Source organism: Tamandua tetradactyla, chromosome 9, assembly GCF_023851605.1.
Source record: "Tamandua tetradactyla isolate mTamTet1 chromosome 9, mTamTet1.pri, whole genome shotgun sequence".
Classification (NCBI taxonomy): domain Eukaryota; kingdom Metazoa; phylum Chordata; class Mammalia; order Pilosa; family Myrmecophagidae; genus Tamandua; species Tamandua tetradactyla.
The window spans coordinates 15,590,433-15,605,396 of record NC_135335.1 but is presented as its reverse complement, the minus strand read 5'-3'; the positions used below and the strand labels follow the sequence as shown (position 1 = coordinate 15,605,396).

General features: G+C 38.8%; 1 long non-coding RNA gene and 1 pseudogene across 2 annotated transcripts in view; one reads left to right on the top strand and one right to left on the bottom strand.

Moving 5' to 3' along the window:
• Positions 1 to 8: 8 nt before the first annotated feature.
• LOC143646783 (uncharacterized) overlaps positions 9 to 14,964 on the bottom strand; it is a 34,063-nt gene continuing 19,107 nt past the window's right edge. For both annotated transcript variants that reach the window (XR_013157609.1, XR_013157610.1), the window contains 2 exons: positions 1,971 to 2,018; positions 9 to 490 (listed from right to left, as the gene is read on the bottom strand). This is a non-coding gene — a long non-coding RNA (uncharacterized LOC143646783). The remainder of the gene's footprint in view (positions 491 to 1,970; positions 2,019 to 14,964) is intronic.
• LOC143646310 (tyrosine-protein kinase Yes-like) lies at positions 2,806 to 12,244 on the top strand (annotated as a pseudogene).

Genomic DNA, 14,964 nt, shown 5'->3' with positions numbered 1-14,964 from the left:
GAATTGAGGCAAAGAGGGTATTCTAGTTTGCTAGCTGCCAGAATGCAACATACCAGAAACAGATTGGCTTTTAATAAAAGGGGATTTATTTTGTTAGTTCTTCAGAGGAAAGGCAGCTAACTTTCCATTGAGGTTCTTTCTCACGTGGGAAGGCACAGGATGGTCTCTGATGGCCTTCTCTCCAGACCTCTGGGTTCCAACAACTTTCCCCGGGGTAACTTCTATCTGCATCTCCAAAGGCCTGGGCTGAGCTGCAAGTGCTGAGATGAGGAATGCCGAGCTGCTTAGGCTGTGCTACGTTGTGCTCTCTCATTTAATTACCAGCCAATTAAGTCAAACGTCATTCATTGCAGCAGGCACGCCTCCTAGCCGACTGCAGATGTAAATTAGCAACAGATGAGGTTCACGTACCATTGGCTCATGTCCACAGCAACAGAACTAGGTGCCTTCACCTGGCCAAGTCGACAACTGAATCTAACTATCACAGGATCTATGAAAAAAAAACAGAGACCATCTACCAAGTCTTTCATTTCTTCTGGTATTATCATGCCAGAGCTTGCTCATACAGTTCATACATGTTTATTATACACAAACAAGGAGAAAAGCCCTGTGCTGAATGCTATGTGGGATATAAAGTTCCTGCCATCCAGGAGCTCACAGGATATGACAAGAGCAAAACACTACAGAGAGTACTAAGAATGTGAAACAGATACAAACAACAAATGTTGAAGGTGCAAAAATGTAAGACCACACTTGTTATTCTGGGATGACCAGAGAAGGTGTCCCTGAGAGCTGGTGATGGCAGAGCTTTTGAGAACTGGTGGCATTTGAAAAACAAACTTTGGTGTTTTAGTTTCCTAGCTGCCGAAATAAGTGCCATAAAATGGATTGGTTTAACAACAGGAATTTAACGGCTCACAGTTTCAGAGATTAGCAGGCTTGCTTTCTCATGGAGTAGGTATCTTCTGGCTGGCCAGCAAAGTTCAGGGTTCTTTGGTATTCTCATCACAGGATAATGCACAGGACAATGCACGTGGTAGTGTCTTCTCCTTTCTCTCCTGGGTTCTTTTGACTTCTAGCTTCTGACTGCTCCCTATGGTTTCTCTTTCTATGTCAAATTTCCTTTGCTTATAAAGACTTCAGCCTTATTAGGTTAAGGCCCTCCCTCATTCAGTTTTTGTGCACCTTAACTAATAACATTTTGAAAGGTCCTATTCACAAGTGGGTTCACACCCATAGGAACAAGGGTTTGGACATGAACATGCCAGTTTCGGGTGACATGATTCAATCCCTAACAAACGGATGCAAGAAAAACGGGATTGAATATGACTTCCAGTCTACATTAATTAAAAGCAGGAGTCGTAGAGTTATACAGATCTGGGTTCGAATCCTGATGCTGCTACTTCTTACTTCAGTGACCTTCGACAATTACTTAACTAACCTCTCTGACCCTCAGTTTCCTCATCTTGTAAAAGGAGATCATTATAGGTCCTGTTGCACAGGGTGTCCTAAGGACTAAGTGAGATCATTCACCTGGAACACAATAAGTCCATAATTAGCATTATCTGCTCATATTATGGTGGTGATGGTTGTGGTGGTTGTTGTCTTATACCCCCTGTGATCCACAGACACAGAAGCAATGGTGACCTCGTTGGCCTGTATGTACAGTTAGATTCCTGTAGGTTCAGAGGAAGGTTTCAGAACCCCTTTGGTCAGGTAGTAAAGTGTATTGTGGAGAATATCAGCATGAGAATCAAAGACAACAGCATCGTTGGTGGTATTGGCCTCACCATGCAGATAAACAATCTTTGATGTCCTTCATTGGGTCCATGACAATGAGCCTGGGTCACAGGACAACACTTCTGCCAATATCTCTTGGAAAGACCAGCCAGTGTGATTTGAGGCCCTTGTAGTGCTTGTGCCTCAATTTCCTTACTGGTAAATGCAGATAAGGGTTCATTCCTCCTTACCTCATAGGTGAAATGTGAAAACAAATCCATGGGACCTTATTTCCATTCCTTGGGGAAAAAAAGAAACAAATAAATCCAATAAATGTAATGGTTCATTATTAATAATGATCAGCTTGGTAATAATAAGAACTATAGAATATTAAAAGCTTGAATATAAGCTTAAATATAAAGATGTTAAATATAATATATAATGTAATAAGGATATTAATATAATAAGGACATTAAAGTGAGTCCTCAAACAAATATTGAATTTTCTGATTCAATTATGCCAACCAAGTATTTTTCTTCAGCCCTTTATCTTCTTCCACAAAAGGCAGAGTTGTAGTCATAATAATTAAATAAAATAATCTAAAGTTGGGTGGATATCCAGTATTTGCCTGGCTCTTTCACAATCTCAATGTCACGTCAACCTCACAGACAACTCTAGTAAATGACAAAGCCAGGTCTGTCTGATAGCCACATCCACACTCCATCCTATGCTTCGCCAATACAGATTCCTAGGCCTGGATTCTCTAAGATACTCAATATAGCTCCAAAATACAAACCCCCATTGATTAAGACTTAATCGTACCATGGAAGGCAGATATGCCAGTGGTAGCAGGGAGAGATAACAAACTGAATCAAAAATTAAAGGGCAGGCAATGGTGGCTCAATGGCAGAATTCTTGCCTGCCATGCCGGAGATCTGGGTTCCATTCCTGGAGCCTGCCCATGCAAAAAAAAAAAAAAAAAAAAAAAATTAAAGAGCCATCTGTGACCAAATCCTCAATCCAAACTAAGAAGTCTATGCTCCAAAGGCTCAAAATACTCTATATGATTCATAGAGAAACTGCACCATGACTTCCCCAACTCAGAAAGCCCAGGAAAGGGAGAATAATGGAGATACGGTGCCAGCCCTAAACCTTGTATGTGTCTGGACTAGTATTAGAAAGAAATAAATTCCTAAAGAGAAAACAAAAACTGGTGTTCCACATATTAAAAATGAAGAAAGGAGGCAGGCCATGGTGGCTCAGCAGGCAGAGTTCTTGCCTGCCATGCCAGAGACCTGGGTTCGATACCCCGTGCCTGCCCACATGAAAAAAAAAAAAATGAGGAAAGGAAGGGGTGCAAGGGTAGGTCAGTGGCAGAATTCTCGCCTGTCATGCAGGAGACACAGGTTCAATTCCCAGCCTGTGCACTTCCCTACAAAAAAGAAAAAAAAAATCAACAAATGATGCCACAATAGGATAGTCACATGGAAAAAAGAATGAAATGTGACCTCCCCAACATACAGCATACAAAAAAAACAAAAAAAGAGGAAAAGACATAAACAGCCCAGAACTTAGTTCACATTAAACATAATATTAAATACAAAACCCCTACACCAATGTGTCCTTGTATAGGTGAGATTAATGAGAACAAAGTCAGTCAGCTTCTATGTCACGGTCAACGAGATTTTGCCATTGAACAAAGCCCTGTTTATTTCCATTGCTGAATCATATACAGAGCATTCCCACGGCTCAGGTTTAGAAAGCTTTGCTGAGGATCAGAGGCAATCTGGGAGGGATATAAGATGGGTTTTGCTCATGACTCAGTTCAAATAACCTTGCTTCAATTTAGTGCCAGACAGAGAAGTTTCTACTTTGGCTAATTTGGTTAGTGAATGCTGTTTGAGATTTTATGAAAAGGCAGGATCTGATCCACACCCAGATACCACTCGCCATTTGGATTTCTGGTCCATTTAGGATACATAATTTCTCCCTAGACCCCTCACTGTCCTTACCTGGAGTTTATCCAGGCAACCTGAAGTCTGAAATAGCCAGGCGTCTAATCCTGGAATCCAAAACTTGGTATTTGAGAAAAGCAGAGGGCTCTGGAATGGCAACTACCTGAGTTTGAATCCCAAATCTGCCACCACCTTGGAAAAATAGTGAATTTCCCTGAATTTGATTTTCCCCACAATAACAAGGTTGCAATTAGGTTAAATGAAATGCAATATTTAAAAAAATCACAGATACAACATGGTGCTAAGTAATTCTCCATGGTCTCTCCCAGCTGAGCACTGGTATCGATATGTACCCTTTCCAGCCTTTGCTCACTCCCTTCCAGGAGACCAACGCCCTTTAAGTAGCCTGGCCACCCACCCCCTTCTCCAAAGCACTCATGTGGCTTTTCCTCTATTCCATACCTTATCCTCATGCTTTCATCAACATTCCAAAGCTTTACAGGTTCCTCTGATAGGAACTTAATAGGAAGAAGGGATCTGATAAATGTCTTCATGCAAAGTTATTAGTAACTTCAAACAGCTTAATGTATTACCCTCTGTAGAGTGTTGGTTATGCTAATGCTTTATCCCAAGGGGATACAACGCTTAAGGTAAAATGTGGGAGGTGACATGCAAATAGACAAGATATTATTGCTGAGAAGCAACCAGATACCCCTAAACCAACCTTCCTTGAAAATGGCCTTTGTCACAGTTGGCAAGGTTAATGATGGCATTTCTGCCACACAGTCAGGTGGTTCAGACTTGACTCTAGCTGAGAAAGCATTTCTGACTCCCCTCCTCTTTTCCTATTTCCCATCACAAGCTACAGGTATGTCAGTCACCAACAATCCCAGCCCACTAACATGCTCTGGTGGCCAGAGTCAGCACAACCCTTTAGAGAGAGAGGTGGTAACTATAGCTTACCCACTAAAAATTAGAAAATGTTTTATACATTATCTCATTTGTACTTTGAATAACTTCTCCCAAAGTGGGTAGTGATTATGATTTCTGTTTTACCCATGGGATATAAAATCCAGCAAGGTTAAAGTGACTTGTTTGGTGTGTTAATCAAGACTCCTTGTTTTGCAAGTAATGGAAACTCAAAGTCATTTTTGCTTAAGCAAAAATGGGGATGTACTTATAAAATTAAACTAGGACGTACAGGCCTTTATTTCAGAAAAAAACTATAATAAAGGATTCAATTCATGCTTTCTTCCTGTTTAAGTCCTATTTCCCTCATTCTCTGTTACCTCATAGTTTCTCCAGAGTAGCTAAGGATGAAGGTGACTCACAGCTCAATGCTCACCTACAGGATCCCCATTTTTCTAGCTGTGAATAACCACAGCGAAAAAAAAAAATCAAAACATGCTTCTCTCTCTAAATGTCTGTTTATCCGGGAAGGACTCTGATCAGTGCATGTAACCATCAATCACTGTTGCCAAGGGGATGGTGTACTTTGATCAACCCAGCCTTAGCACTGGGTCCATCCCTGTGGCCAGGGTTGTAGAGGTTCTGACAGTCCTGTCACATTTTTAAAGTGTGAGATAAGTTCACTAAAGGGCTTCCACGACAATGCAAAAGAGAGGTCTTCCACATTCATATGACCAGGTCCTCCTAGACTAAAAGGCTAAAGCTCTCTCTACAGCTTGCTTTGCCCAGCTCTCACTCTCATTCTAAATCCAAGAATTGCAAATAGATAGAGCAGCCCTAAGAATGTTCTCTCCTGAATCTGATCATCCCACAGATATCTGTTGTGTGTCTACTATGTGGCAAACACTGTGCCACATGCTGTGTACATAGCAATACACAAGACAGACGTATTTCCAAATCTCGTGAAGCTTCAAGATAACTCCAGGTTATGACAATGATTAGTGAAAATGTCTGTCCTTTATAAAGTTTTAAGGGCTAACTCTCACTATGGCTAATCTTCCTTTCTCTTTCTTCTTATATCAGGCTCTCTCTGTGGCACCTAAGCAACCTAACAAGGAGTGGGACTGCAAGAAAACCATGAATACAATACTTAATGAGACAGAGCAGGGAAAGTTCCACAACCCCATATCTATTGCCCAAATCGTCCCTTCACTGAAAGGCAAAACATACCCAGATGTGGCCCACATGACTTGTATCCCTGGTAAAAACTCTTAATATTTGCCATTCCTTATGTCATAAAGTGGCAATGTATGCAAGGAATGCTGTGTGGATCGGTTTTAAGTGACATATAGGGCTGTTTGGTCCATTATATCCATAAGACTGGAAGTACATCAGACTTCCAATTCCCTAAAGTGGTATGCTAGCATACAGCCATACTATCTTGGCCCCAGCATTCCTCCATGTCTACTTCATTCAGCACATATTTGAGTTCCTCAATAGGCAAAGCATTTTATGAAATTCTGGAAGCAAGAGTTTGGGAGGCATGATCCTGGCGACCAAATAAAATATAACTTCATTCATTCATTTGCCAATTATACCAAATATTATGCATTATCTTATCATATCTGCTGTATACAAAATCAGGAGATAGATATATGGACAAAAACTATAGTATTTGGAAAAATGAATTAAGTGTGACATAGAATTGATGTCTATGTACATCACGTAAGTACAAAGATAAAGGAAGTAGTGGCTGATAATTTATTTTGTCTGAGAGGCTTAAGAGAAAAGCAGAGTTGATATTTCAGCCAATCCATTAAGATCTAAAGATCAAGCCTTGGTGCTCATAGTACACCAAAGGGATAAGGTGGAAACTAAAATGCAGCTTCTTTATTTGAAATATCTTTATTTCATTCAACTGCAAATATAATACACAGATGCATAAAATTCAAACATTGTAGAATATGCACTTAGAATTGGGAGTCCAGCTGAAAAACCTCATCGACCCTGAGATAAAGAGCAAAGTTGATAGTTCAGCCAAGCCATAAAGATCTAAACATCAAGCTTTTGTACTCATAGTACACAAAAGGGATAGGGTTGAATTTGGAATGTTGCTTTTTTATTTGAAATACCTTTATTTCCTTCTATTGCAAATACAATACATAGATGCATAAAATGCAAACACTGCAGAAATATGCACTTAGAAAGTGGGAGTCCTGCTTAAAAACTTTACCACCCCAGAGATCACTAGTATTCAGTATGGATTGCTCCAACTCTTCTTTCTAATCAAATGCCAATAGGACATGTTATTCATTTTATGTTGTAAGTGTTTCCTAAGACAAATACCTCCTTATTTATCTCAGTGTAAGACTCTACATACCAAAGCCAAGCAACCCAGTCCCAATCATACCAAACACTACTACATTCACATAGCTTCTTAAGTGGCTTACCAATGATTTCCCAACTTTAACAAAGGGGCCACAGAGTCCTTCCTAAGATTTTACACTAGTTGTCCAAGTATGTCGGTATGTGGCCTAAAACCTACTACCTTAGCTGCCAAATTCAGTAAGGGTGACAAAAGAACTGATGAGCAAGTACCATGTCAAAAACACTACTTGAGGCTCTCAAGCTTCCCTTCAGGTTACAAATTCTTTTAACAAAATAAATGTCCATTGTAAAACTGGGTGTCAGTTCTTCAGTGCCCCCTGGCTGGAAATAGCTTTATAGAGCACAGCAATTCCTCAGAACCATCCACAAAAGCCACAAAGTCATTGCAATTTCTTGAAACATTTTCTGGAATGAATTGCCAATAGCAGAGATTTTGCACCTATAATCCAGGCCCAATAATTCTTGAATTTGTCCTCTTTACTCTTCACAGATCATGAAGTACAACCAACTCTCCCCACCCCTCCTGGCCCTGCATCCACCCCAGCATCCAACATCACTGACATCTACACAATTAATAACCAGCTGAGAGGGGTGGATCTGCTCTTCAATGTGGCCATCAATGTTAGTGTAAAAAAGGGGATCAGTGCTACTTGTTGTTCTAGAAGAAGCACAATGCAAAAGTTCCACGTTCAAGTGAGCACAAATGGCATTCACCATTCTCCCCAGGCCTAATTAAAAACCCAAAACCCATTTTCTCTCTTCTGCCTTCATTTTCTTATTTTCCTTCCTTCTGATAATTTAACAGACTTTTATTTAATAGCCCCTTGAAGATCCACAATCTATCAAAGAGGCAAGACTCTAAGAAAAGTTAAATCACATAAGCCAATATATGATGGAGTTTTTTTTAATTTTTATTGACAAATCTTCACACACATACATACACATGGTGTACAATCAGTGGCTCACAATATCATCACATAGTTGTGTATTCATCACCATCATCATTTTTTCAGAACATTTGCATCACTCCAGAAAAAGTAATAAAAGAAAAAAGAAAAAACTCATACATACCATACCCCTTAACCTTCCCTCTCATTGACCACTAGTATATCCATCTGCCCTATTTACTTTACCCTTTGTCCCCCCTCTTATTTATTATCTTTTTTTTTCACTCATCTGTCCATACCCTGGATAAAAGGAGCATACGATGGAGTTTTAAAATAGGAATTTAGAGGAGGGATAGTTCATTGCAGATTAAAATAATTAAGGGAGCCTCTGTGATTACAGACTGCATTCAAAGAATAAGTACCATTTAGGAATTTATGGGTAAGGGGGGTTCTAGGAAAAGGAAATGGCTAAAACAAAGCATTTGGGTTAGGAATGAGCAAAGAATGTGGAGGTGAGTGAGTAAACCAGCTTGACTGCAGGAGAGAATACACAACTGAATTGAGTGGTGCCTGGAAGGGTAGCTTGGTTGCTATGGTGAAAAGCCTTTGATACCAGGCATAGGAGTTTGGGCTTCTTATTGTAGGGAAGAATTGCAAGTTTTTGAGTAAGAAAAAGACAGCATGAAAGCCATGTTCTGAAATGTTCATTAAGTTATGAGAATGGGAGATGAGGCTAAAAGCTGGGGCATGTCTAAAATTACGAAGCTGTGAGGTGCTGAGGACCTCATCTATGATAAATGGGCTCATACCATGGAGGACTCCAAGGACGCGGCGAGTGAATGGATATGGGGGCCAAGAGAAAGGAGCTCCAAAACTACCGATATGAGCATCAGGAAGAAAGAATGTGTTTCACAGAGGCTTAATTCTTTTTAGATATGTTTACTCATGGGTTATGGAAATAAAAAAATTAAGAGACGTTTGGAAATATATGTAGAGAAAGAGGTCGGGGCAGGTCAGGGAACTTCGGTAGTCATCTGATAGGGGTGATGATTGAAGTTATGGGACTGCAGTCAGCTGGAAACACCACGCACTCACCAAAACCATGAGATGGGTCTAGTTATTTCTATTTTACAGAGAGCATCAGCAACACCCAAGGAGGTTAAATAACAGCTCTAAGGTCACATAACACGAAACTAATAGAATTGAGATCAGAACCCAGATTTGACTGACTCAAGTTCATGTTCTTTCCACTGACCTATTTGGAAAGAGCATAATACAGAAATAAATCACAGATGAGAAAATTAAACTTGGGGAATGTCTGTAGTTTGCAAAAAGAGAATCAGGAGAGAAACATAGGGTGGTCCAAGCTATGAAGAAGTAAAGGGACAATGTCAGGTCATGAAAGGGGAAAAAGGAGAGAATTTCAAAGGAAAGATGATATGGTCCACAGAATCAAATTCTGCAGAGAGAATCGAGTTTGATAAAGACTGACAGAAGTTAAGAAATTGGCAAATGGGTGAGACCTGATCTATTGCATAGAGTTGTGCTGAATACATTGTGCCTTCTGCCCACTGCCAAGCTTTGTAACTTCTATAACTTCTACAGACAGATCAGGATACAACTCTCATTTCAGGAATATTTAATTTTCAAAGCAACCTTTTGAATATACTTTACTTCTTCTTGAAACGTGTCTTTAATTTTACCTGAATGCTCTTTTTCTAATTCTAAATGAAACAAATCTACGTAAAAGAAATTTGGAGGAGAAAAAGTATAGAAAAGAAAACGCACATTCACCAATCCAACCACCATTAACATTTCATAAAAAAGCTTCACCCCACATTCATTCCATAGGCATTTTCCCATGTCACAAGAAATTATTTGGAAAAATAATTTTCATTACTGCAAAATAGTCAATCTCGGCTATCCATCCTATCATTCCCCTAAACACTTGCCCATTGTTGGACATTTACATCATTTAAAAAACAATTATTGACGGTTTTTAAAAAAAAAAACTATTCATTTTAATTGCATTTAACTCCAAGTGAAGTAATTGCATAATCATTAGTTATTTTCATTTCTGCTTTTCGGCTTGATTTTACCTGATCTCTAAAGTACTTAGAGGGCGGTACAACAGTGGTTCAGTTGTAGAATTCTCACCTGCCATGCCAGAGACCCGGGTTAGATTTCTGGAGGCTGCCCATGCCAAAAAAAAAAAAATCATAAAGTACTTAGAAAAGTATTTAGAATGGCTCTGTCTCTTCATCATTAACCCATTATTGCCTGACAGCACATAATACATTCCTCATGTACCGTCTTGCTCTTACAGATTTGAAACCACAATGACATCCTGGGAACATCTTGTCTCTCTTATCAACAATAATGCTGAAAATGTTAATCACAAGACAGACTAGTAGTTCCTTAGTGGTAAAACACCTTTGAATGAAGGTAAGAGAATAAATCTGGGCATTTCTGCCAAACCTTGAAGGCTAATTTTTTCATTGCTTAATTAAATTAATTCACTCATTTAATCAATGAATAACTGCAAGGTTGTTTATATACATATAGTGACTGCATATTCAGTGATTAGATATGTATATACAGTGATTAGATATAGATAGATGAGATATAGATAAACAGTATCTTAAAAAAATCAAAATTGCTTTCTCCACCTGAGGCAGTGGGGAAATACTGAACAAATGAAATGGCTTGATCTACTTAAAGCAATAAAAGCCTAAAGAAGGAGGCCACCGTGGGGGGCCCAGGGACACCAGGGTGGAGAGGAAGCAGTGGAGGAGAAGGCTGAGGGCCCCATGGGCCACCACACAACCCCCTCCTCTACCGGAGCTGCAGCAGCCAGGGAACACATTTGATGGTGGGCTGCACTGAAATAAAGAGAACAAAGTCCAGCCATTAAACATAGAACTGAAAATACTCCAGAGCCTGTCAGCAGAAATGTCAGCCACTCTGGAGCAGAACACACTGCAGTGTCACCGTCACCATCAGCAGAGCGACCATCTGTTGGTTTTAGCAATCTTTCCATAGCATCATTTGGAGGGTCCTCAGGGGTGACACCTTTTGGAGGTGCATCTTCCTCATTCTTGGTGGTGCCAACTTCATACCCTACTGGTTTAACAGGTGTTGTTACTATATTAGTGGCTTTATATGATTCTGAAGCTCGAGCTACAGAAGACCTTTCATTTAAGAAGGGTGAAGGAGAATGGTAGGGAGCAAAATCAACTGCTACAGGAAAGAATGGTTATGTCCCTAGCAATTATGTAGCACCGACAGATTCCATCCAGGCAGAAGTATGGTATTTTGGCAAAATGGGGAGAAAAGATGATGAAAGATTACTTCTGAATCCTGGGAATCAATGAGGTATTTTCTTGGTAAGAACAGAGTGAAACTACTAAAGTAGGTGCTTATTCCCTCTCTATTTGTGATTGGGATGAGGTAAGAGGTGACAATGTGAAACACTACAGAATTAGAAAACTTGACAATGGTGGATACTCCATCACAGCCAGAGCACAATCTGATACTCTGCAGAAACTGGTGAAACGCTACACAGAGCGTGCTGATGGTTTATGCCGTAAGTTGACAATTGTGTGTCCAACTGTGAAATCCTAGACTCAAGGTCTAGCAAAAGATGCTTGGGAAATCACTTGAGAATCTTTGCAACTAGAGGTTTAAACGAGGACAAGGAGCTTTTCTTCAAGAGGCTCAGATCATGAAGAAATTAAGACAGGATAAATTTGTTCCACTATATGCTGTTGTTTCTGAAGAGCCAATTTACATTGTCACTGAATTTATGTCAAAAGGGAGTTAATTAGATTTCCTTAAGGATGGAAATGGAAAGTTTTGAAGTTCCCACAACTGGTTGATATGGCAGCTCAGATTGCTGATGGCGTGGCATATACTGAAAGAATGAATTATATTTACTGTGACCTTTGGGCTGCTACTATTCTTGTAGGAGGAAACCTTATGTGCAAAATAGCAGATTTTGGTTTAGCAAGGTTAATAGAAGACAATGAATTTACTGCAAGACAAGGTGCAAAATTTTCAATCAGATGGACAGCTCCTGAGGCTGCACTGTACAGTGGATGTATAATAAAGTCTGACATATGGTCATTTGGAATTCTACAGACAGAACTTGTAATAAAGAGCAGAGTACCATACCCAGGAATGGTAAATCCTAAGTGCTGGACAGGTGGAATAAGGATATACAGGATGGCTTGCCCTCAGAGCTGTCCAGAATCCCTACATGAATTGATGAACCTTTGCTGGAAGAAAGATTGTGATGAACAACCAACATTTGAATATATTCGGTCCTTCTTGAAAGACTAGTTCACTGCTACAAAGCCACAGTACCAGCCCGGAGAAAATGTGTAAGTAGTTAGCCTAATTTCTATGCACACAAATCTGCCAAAATATAAAGAACTTGTGTAGAATTCCTAAGTACAGGAATCAAAAGAAGAAAATCTTCACTCTGCTTGCTTTTTAACGGTAAACTGGAATTCCAGACATAGTTGCTGTTCTAGTTTGCTAGCTGCTGGAATGCAATATACCAGAAACGGAATGGCTTTTAAAAGGGAGAATTTAATGAGTTGCTAGTTTACAGTTCTAAAGCCGAGAATTAAAACAAGTCTATAGAAAAGTCCAATCAAAGGCATCCAGGGAAAGATACCTTGGTTCAAGAAGGCCGATGAAGTTCAGGGTTTCTCTCTCATCTGGAAAGGCACATGGCGAACACAGTCAGGGCTTCTCTCTCAGCTGGAAGGGCACATGGCGAATATATGGCATCATCTGCTAGCTTACTCTCCTGGCTTCTGGTTTCATGAAGCTCCCCGGGAGGCGTTTTCCTTCTTCATCTCCAATGGACTCTCCACTTCGTGGTGCTGCAGCATTCTCTGCTCTCTCTGAAATCTCTCTGAATCTCCAAAATGTTTCCTCTTTTATAGGACTCCAATAAACCAATCAAGACCCACTCAAATGGGTGGAGACATGTCATCCCCTAATCCAGTTAAACAACCATTCTTGACTAAATCACATCACCTAGGGAGATGATCTCATTACAGTTTCAAATATACAGTATTGAATAGGGAGTATTCTACCTTTAAGAAATGGGATTTATATTAAAACATGGCTTTTCTTAGGAGGCATACTTCCTTTCAAACCAGCACAGTTGCACAAAACCACTTTTTCCCCCAAGTGTTAAACTCTAAAGTACCGATGATGAATTTTCCAACTTACTTCAGGGTCCAAAGAAAGTATAGCCAAGATGTTGATGAAAGTATAAGTGATAGCATGACAATGAAGAGCAACAGGCTACTGTTTATAAATACTGTCCTTTCATTTTTTCTCCTAAACTCAGAATTAAGGGGAAATTATTTGTCTTTATAGGCAAAATTTGGGACATAAAAAAGTTATGGCATAATAAAATCTAAAATCAAGGAACTTCATGGGGCCAAACAATTCCATTCCAGTTTTTTAAATTTATTATATTCATTAAGTCAAACAGCTAATCTGTCTCCTTTTGAATGGAAAGGGGCTAGGTTTCTGGGAAGCAAAAAGTAATACAAGCAGGATCTAAAACCTGATTAAATGCTGGTCCTCAGCAGTAGAATTTAAAATTATAATGTACTATATTAATACTCATTCACAGACCTGGGAAGGTAGAATAAGAAATTTTTCACTTTAATAATTTTCTGAATAGTTTAATTTAGAATAATGAAGATGATTAGAAAGTGAGTTAGTCTTTTCTAAAGTTGCATTGATTTAAAATAAGGTAATATATGATGAAAACTGTACTGTCCAATCCAAGGAGAAATCTTTTAATCTTTAGATACCATGAAAAATAAGACCCGGAATTTAAACAATGCCTTTTTAAAAAACAGACATGATATTGTAGATGTTGCTAATATATACTTATGGTGAAGGGTGGCACAAATATAAAATATGGCTAGATCAGGGACTTGAATCCACTTTTGCTGTTAATGAATTCAGACTAAGAGAGAAAAATGTGTTTTAAAAAATATGAGAAAAGAAAATGTGAAATCTTTACAGGTGGGGGATGGAATATAATGTTTAATGGCAATGTCATGGGGTGACAAAATAGCTTTGCTGGCACTCAAAGCTCCTCACTTATCTATTTTCTGAGTCTTTTTAAGAATTATAAGGTATGACTATAATTTTTCTTAGTATGCACACTACATGAGTGTTAACTTCCTCAAAATAGCGAAGTTAAGGCTTTACACTTATTCCAATGATAGAGCTTTTATTCAAAACATTATTAAACTTCTGTTTTTTAATTTTTCTTATCTGACATTCACTTTTTAAATATACTCAATGGTGACTATTTTCTCTCTTTGAGAATGTAATTGATTTGAGGAGGAAAACTGATGCAGAATAATAATAACAGCAAAAAAGGGGACAGTTTTTGCCCATTTAAAATGCATTAGTGAAACCAAAAGTGATTTGCATGATTAAGTCAAAAAGAAATTCAAAAATATGAATATGAATTAGCAGCATTACTGGTTTAAGTGTCTAGCAAAAGAAAAACTGAGTCTAATAAATAAAAGTCCTGTATTTGTGTTGGCAAAAACAACTTTCTAGCACATACATTTTTCTTAATGAATGATGAAGGCCTAAAACTTAATATTCTTATAAAGTATTGTAATATTGTTTTGTGGATAATTAAAAGAAAAGTTCTCATTGAATGTGAAAAAAAAGGCTAAATCATTAAAAAGAAAATGTGAGAGAGGTGAAAAATGTAGTAAATGCTCCAAGAAAGGTGGCCACTTTTGAATTATGAAATCAAACATGTCTGTGTAAAATGAAACCACAGTGAATTCACAGCCAGTGAGAAACAAGTATGAGGGACAAAAGTAACAGCTGATATTGGTGTAGTGATGATGTGTTTTTCATCCTTACAACTCCGTAGATACTAAGGACCATCTTTGTACAGAGAAGGAAACTAAGTCTCAGAGATAGTAAAGGGACTTGTACAAAAGGTATGTCTAGTATTTGATAAAGCCAGGAATCCAGTCCAGACTTCCAAATTCTAGAACGGGTGTCTCTTCTACCTTAGCTTGCCTCAAAATTAATTCTTC